Genomic DNA, 13,141 nt, shown 5'->3' on the forward strand with positions numbered 1-13,141 from the left:
TGAAATTTTCAGGCGGGAAAACTAAATGAAGGCGGGAAAGTTTTCAATGGATATTCATTAGTTGAAAACCGTGTATACTTCAAAAGGATGTTTTTTTAAATAAGAATTCTGCATCAGCTTTTTTTGTATTTAAGTTGTTGAAAGTATCAAGTGTTTCCTTTTTTAAGGAAAACAAAAGAGAAATGATTAAGTGTGAAGTAAATAAAGTGGGCAGAAGAAGTGCAGTCAAGCTAGAAAGATAGTCTGTCGTTATTTCCTTCAAGAATGAGGGTAAAAAAATCAGGAAAAGTGAAATAACTAGGAAGAAATAAAGTGAGATAAGAATTATATATATATGTATATAGAGCAGGGGTTATTTTTTTTGAGAAGGGGCTACATAGGGGTGGGGGAAATTACCACCCCGCTGGCCCAGATCCAAGGAGTGGTTATCAATGACGTCACGCAGAGTCAAGGGATTGCTATTGCGCAAGAACGTATTACCTCCCTGCAGTTGTTCCCCTCTGGTTATGAATGGACTCCCCCCCCCACCACCACACACACTAACCTCTGCTTCACTCCCATATATAGTTTCTCTGGATCAATAAACAGTATACTGGTGCTTTTGGTTTGAACCAAAGTTAAACAGCCGGACCCACTCGCAGAGTTAGTCCCACCATCTTGATGGACTGGTCTCTGAAACAGGTGGCCATACAGTAAGTTAAAACTATTCATTACTATTAGTTTTATATAGTTTTATTAACATGGTATTATCAAGTTGTAACGATTTATTATTTAGTTTTAAAAGATTATTCTATTTTTATAAAAACAATTCAGTTGATAATTAACATTAGAATTTCTATTGGCAAATTGAGCACAAAAATTTTCTTTATAAAGTGTAATTCAGTGAAACTAAATAAAATTAAGTGCAACTAAAGAATTATCTCCAAGCAAACTGATTAACACTTTTTATAATCAATAAATTGGAATTAAAAATTTTATAAAATCCTATAAGAATCCATAAAAATATTTAAATTAAATTAATTAGACTAAGTAAAATTAATCTAATTCATAAACAATTTAAAAAAATAAAAATAATCAAGCAATGTTTTTGGGAACAGCTGGGCCACGATTGAACACCGTTACATCCAAACAGGTGTTTCAATTCTTATTTTAAGAGTTTAATTATATTTAGAGGCTAATATTTTTCTTTTTTCATTTAATCTAAAATGTTTTTATTAAGTTTGCAGTAATTAAACAGAACTGTCATGTTAAAACAAATACAATTTTAAATTATCATTATTTAATTTAAAGCATTTTAATTGATGTTTTTGTACTTTTACTACAAATAATCAGGATTACCATAATAAATCAGTAATTTTAAATTAATAACTAATGCTTTTAATTTTTAATGATGTCAACCTATTTAAAAAATTATTTTTATGGCTTCAATTCATTATACTTGTATTTTGACCCGTATTGTTAAAAGTAACCCGCTTGTTTTGACTGGTGTTTATTCGTCTGGATATTTGTCTATTATGGTATTTATACATTACTTCCAGTTAAGGTATCTTTTTTTGCTGTTTAATTAAAATGTAAAAATATTTAATTTTAGGGATTTTTATTATTATTATTATTTTTAGTGCGTTTTAATTCAATTTCATTTTATCCAGTGTACTTTTCATTGACGTTAGCATGACGTCATATTTATGAATTATGAAAATTAATCTTGTTCTATAAATAGGGTTTTTGTAATGAATGAAGTACAGTTACTGCTGTCTTAAAACCAACTTACGTCACTCGTGATGTTTTTGGGATGACGGTATAAAGAGCCTATAGGGTAGTTTAATTTCTTTAGTAAAACATTAATTGTGTTGCATTACATTTAAATGTGTTGCTGGTTTTGTTGTATTAAATTTATTACTATGTTACTACAATTTTATTGATTTAATTAACTTGAATAATTATTTTCTTGTCCAAATTAGTTTCTTGGCCTTACAATTAATAAAATTAAATATCTCCAAATTTATTATCTTTCTATTCGAAATAGATTTTCCTCAAAATCGTAAGATTCTTGGTTGTACATGTTTATTACATGTACACGAACGGTACCTTTGACCTATGCGTTAAACAGTAAATTTTCTGAACCCTAACCCATTCCTAGTTAGCGCACAGAGACCCAGTTTGTGCGCAATGAGGATACGCCTTCGTGTACTTAGAGGCCTCAGCCGCAATGTTTCCGAGGTAATCTATTTGGGATATTTTTTAATTGAAATTCTTCAATCACCGCAAATCTCAAAGCCATTTATTTTTTTAAAAATAAAATCAAACTTCTTCGCAATGGTAATGCGATATTTGTCCTAGGCTAGTTCCTTTTAGAACTCTACAAAAAACTACCTGGTAAAATGTTTTAAATTAAAGTGTTTGGCTAATAAAAGTTTTGTGAGGAGCAATTTCAAAAAAATAGCGCAAATTAAGGTGAGAAAAAAAGAAAAGAAATCAGCAATTCCAATCAACCTTCTTTTAATTCAGAATTTAAGGGCCAAAAAAGTGTTCTTTTTGATATTTTAACGCATTTTAAAACTGCTTATAACATTGAAGTGGCATTTTCAAACGAAAATTTAACGTTGTTTCCTCAACACTTCTAAAATAAATTTTCTAAGAAAAGTGCACCAAATTAAAGATTTTACATGTAATTAGAAAATACTAGAAAAAGTTTACAAATAATAATTAGAATTATTTTCGAGGTTTTTCTCTCAAAGAAAAGTCCCCCAAATAACGCTGAAATTTAATCCAAATTTGAACCTTCTAAGACATTTATGCAGAAAAAAAAAACCATAAACCACTCTGTAAAGCCTCATTTTTCCTCCTCCTGAAAATGACTATTTGTATTTTCGCTTAAAAAAAACAATAAAAAGAATATATAAATTTACAAGATTGCCAACTTATACATTAGAAATAAAAAGTGAAAATAAAATAGTTGGTAATGTGAATGTTAAAACAAAAACGATTATATAATTTTACTCTCTCTTTTCTTGTTGTGATTTATTCTGTGGTTGAGGTAACTGATGTTAGCAGCCACGTAGAAATTTAATAAAAGAAGCTAATAATTAATAGGAACAAATGCTTGATTCGGAAGAACTGAAGGGCCAAATGAAGTAAAAGATATTAGTAAATATAAGAGGTTAATGACTGACTTTAGTGAGAGATAATTACGATTCTAAACCAGGTTAATTTAGTACGATTCAAGATTCAAGGGAATATGACTAAATGGTAAAAAACGGTGGTGCGTGTAGACAGAATTGTCAAACTATAAGGATTAAAATAGCGGAGCAGCGCAGCCAGAAGAGGCTTATAGCGCCTTCTCCCTTTGGATCTAGTAGATGAAACCTCACCTACTAAAGAGGTGGAGGACTTTCCCTACTAGTTCTTTTTACGCTACTACCTCCTTTGGTCTCAAAGATCCAAAGGTTTCATAGCGCAATCACTCAAACAGCAACGCAATCGAACAGCAAGTGAGAGGCCGTTTCCTCCTCTTCCTGAACACAACTGTTCCGAGCTATTAAGACCCACCTTAAACAGTTGCTTCCTGAACCTACCATGCCCCTGTGAATAGGCCTTTAATCGAGAGTAATCTGCGACCCAAACAAAACACAGGGTCTCTTTTGCTCTTTGCTTACACCAAGGGTCTCCAAACTACGGCCCGCGGGCCAGTTGCGGCCCCTTGAGGACATTTATCCGGCCCCCGCCGCACTGCCCGGAAGGGGCATCTCTTTCATTGGTGCTCAGTGAGAGGAGCACTCACTATGTGGCGGTGCCGCAAAGCGCTGCGTCGCTCATGTACAGTACTACTTCCGATGACGCGGGATGCACGCGTCACGGCTCCGAAAAATAACAGCAGAAGTAGGAAGAAAGGCAAAGCACTATAACTAAACCGGACATTGACCATCTCATTAGCCAAAAGCAGGCCCATAGTTCCCACAGAAATACTGGGCAGTTTGTTGATTTAAATTAACTTGTTCTTTATTTGAAATATTCTATTTGTTCCCGTTTTGTTTTTGTTTTTTTTACTTTAAAAATAGTTTGTTTTATACTCCGGCCCTCCAACGGTCTGAGGGACAGTGAACTGGCTCCCTGTGTAAAAAGTTTGGGGACCCCTGGCTTACACAGCCAAAGCATCATACTCTTGCTGAATTTGACCCCAGGAAACATCACCCAATTCTTTTCAAGTTCTCTCTAAATCCAGTCTCTGATAGCCACACGAACTGCACGTTTGGTGTTTCCCAGGCTGTAGAGGCACTGCTAAAGACCCCCGAAAACAACAGACAGGCCAGTCTCTGCACCCTGCCAGAGCAGCCTTGATGGCCGACTTCTGTTCAGACTTCCTCCACCACACCACTGTACCGTAGATGACTGTACGTGTAAAGAGCCAGTGGGTCATTTTTGGGCGTAAACACCATGTCTTCCCACAGATTCTAGAAGTACCACAAAAGAGCCTGTTTTGCCTTCAGTTTAACTATATCTAAATGGGCTTTCCAAGTGAGTTTGGAGTCTAGGACAACGCCCAGATACATTGTCGAACTATAATGCTAGCCGTGTTGTGCTAGGCAGGGTCATGTTATGTGATGAATCGCTTCTTTTTGATGAAATTTGGTAGAGATGTAGCTTTCTTCACAACTACTATTTATTTATAATGGTAACTTTAACTATTTATAACTATTTAATCTTTAACTATTTAACCTTTAATTATTAATAAAATTAAATATTAGTAAAAATAACAACATTGAAGAAATTTAGTTGGCAGAATTACAGTAATGGCTTTGTTTTCAGTAGATTTTGTTTAATGCTGTTTTTTCTTTGGCATCGGTTTTCAAGATCCAACCAGTAACATTTACTTAGATTTATAAACCTCACAAACATGAACAATACCATCTAAATCAACCCACTTCCTATTTACTTCTCTGTCTCTATTTACATCTTCTCATCCTAAACCTTTTACGACGTAGAAAGTAATCACCATCTTTATAGTATCCCAATAGCAGTATTCAATATACTTGTCTTCGTGACCACTCGTTCGCCGCGTTCGTCCCTTCTGGTTGCGCAGAGTTAAGGACACACGTATTCATAAGTTAAGTGTAATATGGAATGAAGGGCCATAACTGTAACTTGATAAGATGACGTAAGGGTGCCTCTAAATACTAGTATAAAGCGACAAATATTGACCTTTCTGTTTGAGTAACAAGAGCGTATCATCTTGACTTGTTTGAGATATTCTTTTTCATTGCACACAGTACATAATGGTGAAGTCCTTTTACTGATTCTGTCACAAAACTGTTCCGTTAGTGTTAATGTTAGTGTTCCGCGAGAAAAATATATACATGTTAGTGTTCCGCGTCTTTGCCAAGGTTAAGAACCACTGCTTTAAACCATGGTTGTTTGAGTAATTCGGGCATTATGGATTTATAAAATGCTCTCTTGTTATCTTTATTGTAGTCTGCATGACATTCCTGCAAGGCTCGTTATTTAATCTTAGATAATATATAGGTTAGAGGTAATTTTATAATTTTCCATTGTTGGTGGCAAGCTTGTCTACCCATTTTGTTGGCTTCCAATGCCTTAGTATTCTCTTAACCCGCCGGCAAAACCAAAATTGGTTCCTTCTTCTTTGTGTTGACTGTATTTTGTACGAAGGAGTGATTCATACCTGTAAGGGTGCTTGCATAAGTTTGATAATTTATTTAGAGCAGATAGAACATCTCTAATAATGTTTACTTTTTCTCGGAGAACGCGTGATTGTATTGCAATGCCCTCTTAATCAGCGATCAGTTCAATTATACAGATTGATGCATCCTTTTCTACAAAAAGTTACAGGAAGAATAAAATTCAGCCCTACCCGCTTGGTTATATAAGCGACATATGCCTTGATAAGAGAATGGAGACAAAATTTTCAAAATCTGCTGCCCTTTGTGGTACCATCGTTAATTTGAAAGAAGTGTTAACGTTTTGGTTTTTTAATAAATGTTCATTTTAAAACAGAACACCCGTAGCTTAATGCCACAATTTTTCTTCTCTCTAGCTTACGAGATTTTAACTAGAAGACAAAACTTTACATCAGAAAATTTTATCACGTCACACACTTTTCCATCACGATAGCTACAAAAATCTAAAGAAAATTTCATCAAACACTTTCCCAAACAAGAAAATCATAATTTCTCGTAACTAATGTGGCACAATTTCAGACTGAAAATCAAAGAAATGGATAAACTTGTTCCCATCAAAATGATTGATTATAAAATTGGAATTGACATAGCCTTACAGATTAACGATTTCTCTACCTACGCAAATTTTGCTATATTTTTAGAATGTCGCTTGTTGTAATAAGATGCTGATCTTATTTAATCTGTACCTCATTGGCAAAGATTTATTGCAAACGCCTCTGGGAAACTATTTGCTTCTGTCAAAGTTTATAAACAGTTAATGTACCGTTTATATTTTAGTCGATAAATCATTACTAATTTCAAAAAAGTATTACATAGGTTATACAAATATAAGTAAATTGAATTTTTTTTAATTAATTGTAACTTGAAACTGTTCCACAAAAATTTGTTTTCATTTCATCTTCGAAATTAATAGTTATTGTTTAAAACATTGAAATAAAGGTAAAATGGACTTTTTGCAAAGTAGATTTTTGAGCAAAATTGTACAGAACCTAGTGTATCCATCGTTGCAGTAGGTCTCCCGTTAATGAAGTTCAATTTCGGCCAGCGTTTTTAGCTGATCTGCTCAATATATTAGACAAAAATTACTGATTATCGTTTACAGAGAAAAATATAAAGATATCTGGTTTATTTTTTCTCAGTGCCAGCACGCTGAATCAAACCTTGACCTAATGATTATAACTTGTCATTACCGAAAACGAGGGAAACAATCTGTAAGATCCAAAGAGACCCTGTGTTTGGGCAGAAATCAGATTACTCTGATTGCAGGCCTATTCACGGGGCACGGTAGGTTCAAGAAGCATCTGCGCAAGGTGGGGCTTATTAGCTCGGAGCCGTTGTGCAGATTATGTCAGGAAGAGGAGGAAACGGCCACTCACCTGTTGTTCGATTGCGTTGCAATCGAACGTTTGCGCTATGAAACCTTTGGAACGTTGAGGCCGAAGGAGATAGTAGCGCAAAAAGAACCAGTAGGGAAAGTCCTCGACCTCTTTAGGAGGGGAGGGTTCGCCTACTAGAACTAAGAAGAGACTGGCACAATAAGTCTTCTGTGGCTGCAGTGCCTTGGGGCATAGGTCCCGTCCCATCTACTATCTTATCTTATCTTAATGATTATAACTTGTCATTACCGAAAACGAGGGAAACCATCTGGAAAAAAGAAATATGGGGTAAAAGTCTCTTATATCAAAAGAAAACTTAGCGTTGCAGCTTATGAGTTTTCCTTGTATATTGGAAAATATTTTATTTAAAAGTAGTAAAACCTCTCGCCATTTTCAAATAATTTTGCCCTCAAACGTAATTTTAATCTTAGTTCTTATTCTAAGAGGGTCGTTTGAAAAGTCCATGCAAAAATAAAAACTACTTAATTTTTTGGGGTAAACCTTTTTTATTTTTCAACATAGTCTCCTTTTAGGCTTATACACTTCGTCCAATGCTGCTCTAGTTTGTTGATCCCTTCCGAATAATAGGATTTGTCCAAGTCTGAAAAATAGCCATTCGTTTCTGCAATCACCTCCTCGTTTGAATAAAATCTTTTTCCCGCCAGCCTTTTCTTCATATTGGGGAACAAATAGTAGTCCGAGGGAGCCAAGTCTGGAGAATAGGGGGGATGTGAAACGAGTTGGAACCCTATTTCCATTAATTTTGCGACCACAACTGCTGAGGTGTGAGCTGGTGCGTTGTCGTGATGGAAAAGGACTTTTTTGTGGGCCAATCGTGGGCGTTTTTCTTGCAGCTCGGTTTTCAAATCGTCCAATAACGATGAATAATATGCACCTGTAATAGTTTTACCCTTTTCCAGATAGTCGATGAGGATTATTCCTTGCGAATCCCAAAAGACAGTCGCCATAATCTTTCCGGCCGAAGGAACGGTCTTCGCCTTTTTTGGCGCAGATTCCCCCTTGGTAACGCATTGTTCAGATTGTTCTTTGGTCTCAGGAGTGTAGTGATGTATCCATGTTTCATGCACAGTGACGAAACGACGCTTAAAGTCCTGCGGATTTTTCTGGAACAGCTGCAAACCGTCCTTGCAACACTTCACACGATTTCGTTTTTGGTCAAGCGTGAGCAATCGCGGCACCCATCTTGCGGATAGCTTTGTCATGTCCAAATGTTGATGCAAAATATTATGTACCCGTTCATTCGAGATGCCCACAGCACTAGCAATCTCACGCTCCTTCACTCTTCTGTCATCCATCACCATATCATGGATTTTATCAATGATTTCTGGAGTAGTAACCTCAACAGGGCGTCCAGAACGTTTAGCGTCACTTGTGCCCATATGGCCACTCCGAAAATTTTGAAACCACTTATAAACTGTTCTAATCGAAGGTGCAGAGTCACCATAATGTTTATCAAGCTTCTCTTTAGTCTCCTGAGGCGTTTTGCCTTTCATAAAGTAGTGTTTAATCAACACACGAAATTCTTTTTCGTCCATTTTTTGAAAATCACTCGACTTCCTCGATTCAAACGAATGCCAAACACAAAGAAATAGACCGATCTGGCTGAAACTTGGTGTGTGTTCTTCCAAGAGATGCTACTAACTAAACATAACCTCGATACGCGCCAGTAGTGCTATCTCTCTGACTTTGCACGGACTTTTCAAACGACCTCGTAGTTCAAATCCTAGTCCTTGCGATGTTTGTGTCAAAACGGAATTTTTCGTGGCTTAATTTTTCGTTTTTAAATTATTTTCATACATTCATACAAGCTTAAACCAATCAAAATCAAACGCAGTGGACTTCATGGTTTCAATGTGCGGCAGGTGTAGGATATCAGGCATTATTCAATCATTTTATGTTTTAAATGATTTTATTGAACGATGAAAAAGTGTATATAAGATAGTCGAAAAAATTTTGTGGGATTCAGAGGAAACAATTTAAAATTTGCATGACACAATTAATATTTTATTTATAAATAAAAAACGGATGAATATCCAATTTGCAGAAACAACAATATTAATAACATAAATAATACAAATAGTTCTCAGTCTATAATTTAGGTTTATAATTAGGCTTTAGCATTTTATTTTACCTATTAGAGGTTATTATACAATTTTATACAATAAGTTCAAAGAAATAGTTGATATCAGGCTTTATTTAGAAACTTTTGATATCAGTGCCAAAGAAATCTAAGTTAAAATGATTGGCTGTCCGCATCATACAAAAGATGGGGGAGTAAAAACCGTGATTATGTTTGCAGTACGGTACATTAAATGGAGAAGAATGTCGTGTAGTATGGGATGAGATATTAAAAGAAATTAGAGAAAGAAGGTAAGGACAGTCTATTTGAGAATAGAGAAGTTTGCAGAGGAAAGAGAGGTCATAATAAATTCTTCTGGTGACAAGTGGAGGAATATTGAGAGTGAGCTGTAGATCGGAATAGATTAGTGTTTCTTTAGGGATTTTCAAACGGTAAGCTAACCACCGAAAGAACTTGTTCTGAACAGCCTCAATAGAAGCCATATGTAACCTTGCAAAACGGACTCCAAATTACTGAACCATATTCTAGGTGGGGCCTTACAAGGCATTTATGTAATTTGATATAAGAACGGCTGTCAGTGAAATTCCTCGTGTTCCTAAATACAAACCCCAAGCATTTGTAGAGATTTGCTTCTGATCCTATTCATTTGCTCCATAAAATCCAATTTGCAATTGATCGTGTTGCCCAAATCCTTTAATGACGATACCCTAACCAGCAAAGAACCGTTCAGCGTATAGTCATAAGACACAGGGTCACGCTGTCTATTGAAGGAAATTACACTACACCTAGGAAAGTTCAGATTTAAACAGTTCTCAAGGCACCAACGAGATAAGGAATTCAATGCCTTTTGCAAGTTCCTACATTCATGCGGGAATGAGATTGACAAAAAGAGTTTAAGGTCATCCGCAAATAGCAAAAAAGGAGAATCTTGAAGATTGTGCTTTATGTCATTAATAAATAAGTTAAACAGAAATGGTCCCAGATGAGAACCCTAAGGAGCCCCCAGATAGGACAGGAAAAGAAAGTGATATTCGTAAAAATTTCATCGAAATAAGCCCCATTAGAATCGACAAATTTACTAACAATAAACTGGTCGATTTATTCCATAATTGTGACGATTCTTGGAATCTTGCAGCTAAAAAAAAACAAGGTTTTTCAGATGCTTGGAAAGATGATACTTGAGAGTCTGAGAAAGAACTTCAATCTTCAACTCAATCAATTTTCCTTTGACGGTAATTTGTGTAACTTTTTCAGTGGGCGTAATAATCGGATAATGTTTTTTGAACAATGTTGACTGATAGGCGTGATTTCTGGTACATTTCGTCCATTTCTTGACTGTTACTCTGTTCAATAATGGTTCACAAATGGATGATACCAGCCGCGCTGGCAACCATTTTATTTTATTGGTTTTGGTTACTGGGACCCCCAGTTGTGGGAGATTCAATGTGGTACACAGATGGCTCCAAGTTGGAGGAGGGAGTAGGAGCGGGTGTGTACGGGGCGAAACCGAAATGTAGCTTTTCGGTTAGCCTAGGGAAACTAGCTACAGTTTTTCAGGCTGAGCTAGCTGCAATTAGGTTCTGTGCTACCGAGATTAAAGGGCGAAGAATTATTAACTCTAAGGTCGTAATTTTCTCGGATAGTCAGGCTGCTCTATGGGCAATTAGTTCCTACCAGGTCAATTCAAGGCTGGTTTGGGACTGTCTGGGTGCCCTGAAGGAAATTAGTGAGCAGAATATGGTCTTTCTAGTTTGGGCATCTAGTCATTCAGGACATAAGGGAAACGAAGTGGCACATTTATTGGCCCGGCAAAGACTCTGCGGGACACTTGTTGGCCTGGAACCCTGTTTTGGGGTTTCGAAATGTGTTAAGTCTGCGGCCATCAATGCATGGGTGCAGAGTAAGGCTCAGGAGTGGTGGCTTGCCACCACTGGGCTACGACTGGCGAAGGAGTTCATCAGAGGCTATTCGCCGAGGCTGACCGCAGAATTAATCCGGCAGGGCCGTGGGGCTATAAGGATAATTGTAGGCCTATTAATGGGCCACTGCAGGCTCAGAAAGCACATGCATCGCATGGGCCTGGCAGATGATAGCCTTTGTAGGTACTGTCAAGAAGAGGAAGAAACGGCACTGCACGTGTTGTGTCAGTGTGAGGGGCTCGTATGGCTAAGGATGTTACTTCTCGGGGAGGAAAAACCAAGGCCTGAGAGCTTTACCCAGGAGCCACTCTCCAGAATTAAGAGTCTGATTAAACGGACGGGTCTGGAGGGTGAGCTCTAAAGCCGGGGAGCCACAATAGATCCATAGGGGTCGCGGTGGCGCAGGCCTTGAGGCCACCCTAATTTAATCTAATCTAATCTACTGGGAAGCGTTTTAAGGGGATCAGCTTTGAACAGCCACTGCCACCTAGAATCTTTCTTAATGTTTTTGTAACAAATCACGATTCGATAAAAAAAGTGATGCTTTATTTGTAGTGACAACATTGAGAACAAAATTGTGAAATATGGCAATTTATTTGCCTATCGTTTAAATCATAAGGCAGCCACGTTTCTAGTTTTTGAAATTATTCAATGCGCTTTAAACCAACCGCAATAGTTAGCCATACGATTAACGCTTTTTTTTCGGTGTTTATCTCTCTTCTTCCTTAGCCCTTACTGTAGAAAACTTATGTTGTATATTTCGCAAAACGATTCAGGCCATATAAGAGGGACATTTGGCGCCTTGCCTCACCAGGACGTTGGCCGTCCTCCTATGCCAAAATTTCCTAACACTCAAAATAGTATGGCTTTGTTTAGCCATTGTCTTGAAATTTTGTTTGCCAAGGCATTCCAAAACCATTGATCGTGCTAAAAGGTAGCCGTACAAGCTTGCACGTTTCAAAGCCTCACAACTAGTAGTTGTCAAAATTAGTTCTAGCGTTTTATTGCTAAATAAGATTGTCTTATTTACTCCACAAAAATACCTATTTGACACTGAATCAATTTAGAAGCAAATTGCCCAGCTTTTCGCGCAGTAACCCAACCAGAAACATATTCAAAGATTGAGCGTTTCTTATTCCAAAAATTGAATACCTTTTAACGACACAAATCTTTTTTTTTTGCTCTTAAATTAGATCAAATATGTTAAATCATTGGTGAAAAATAGATGGTTAAAGTTTTTCAGTTAAAGTAACCAGATTTTCTAGTGAATAAATACTAAAAGAGATTTAAGAAATATCTAAGTGGAATAAATCACGGAAGGAACGAATTGCAAATAGTCTACAGTTCAATGGAGCGAATGGAATGCATTTGAAATGGGAGCTCTAAATTCTTTCTACTTTTACAGAAAAATATTTGATGGCTTCTTTTCGAACATTTTACTTAATAGATATTTAAGCTATTTGCAACTGAAATGTAATAAAACTGTAATTGGAATCTTAAAACAGTTTTAGGATGGCTACAATCACAAAGAATTTGAATAGTTGGTTACAACTAGTAGAAGAAATTCCAAAGAGATTTTAAGGCCAAAGGCCTTCTGAATCGGGAAAAAAATATTTTTTCAAATTAGTCAGCATAACTGGAAAAAACATACTGACATTTCAACTAAGGCTTTACCAGCAATAAGCTTGGGTAATTTCATGTAAAAATATAAAATTAATTTTCAGTTCACGTACTTTTTTACGAATAATACACTGTGAATAAATGAAGAGTTGGTTGTTGAGGAAATTCATTACTGTATTATTAAAAACAGCAATTTGATCAATAATATAATTTTGAGAGAGATTATAAATTGAACATTTTAATCACCCATTTTTTTTTATTAAAAATAACATTTAAATTGACCTCGCTGACGTCATTCACCAAGCTTTATGATCTAAACACAGGAACTAGATCCTCTATTTTAATATAAAGAATTTCATATTCTTTTTTTATCAGGGTTGATGGTGAAGTTAAACTTTCCTCTAAGTAATCATTTAAGTTTAATAAACA

The 13,141-nt window shown here is 36.1% G+C and overlaps 1 protein-coding gene across 1 annotated transcript in view; it reads left to right on the top strand.

The window, feature by feature from the left end:
* The first annotated feature begins 540 nt into the window (after positions 1-540).
* 7B2 (Secretogranin_V domain-containing protein 7B2) overlaps positions 541-13,141 on the top strand; it is a 91,472-nt gene continuing 78,871 nt past the window's right edge. Inside the window, exon 1 of the mRNA XM_074133478.1 lies at positions 541-692. The gene's annotated coding sequence lies outside the window, so the exon portion shown is untranslated. The remainder of the gene's footprint in view (positions 693-13,141) is intronic.

This window comes from Rhodnius prolixus, unplaced genomic scaffold (assembly GCF_049639745.1).
Source record: "Rhodnius prolixus isolate KJV_2025 unplaced genomic scaffold, Rpr scaffold_10, whole genome shotgun sequence".
Classification (NCBI taxonomy): Eukaryota; Metazoa; Arthropoda; class Insecta; order Hemiptera; family Reduviidae; genus Rhodnius; species Rhodnius prolixus.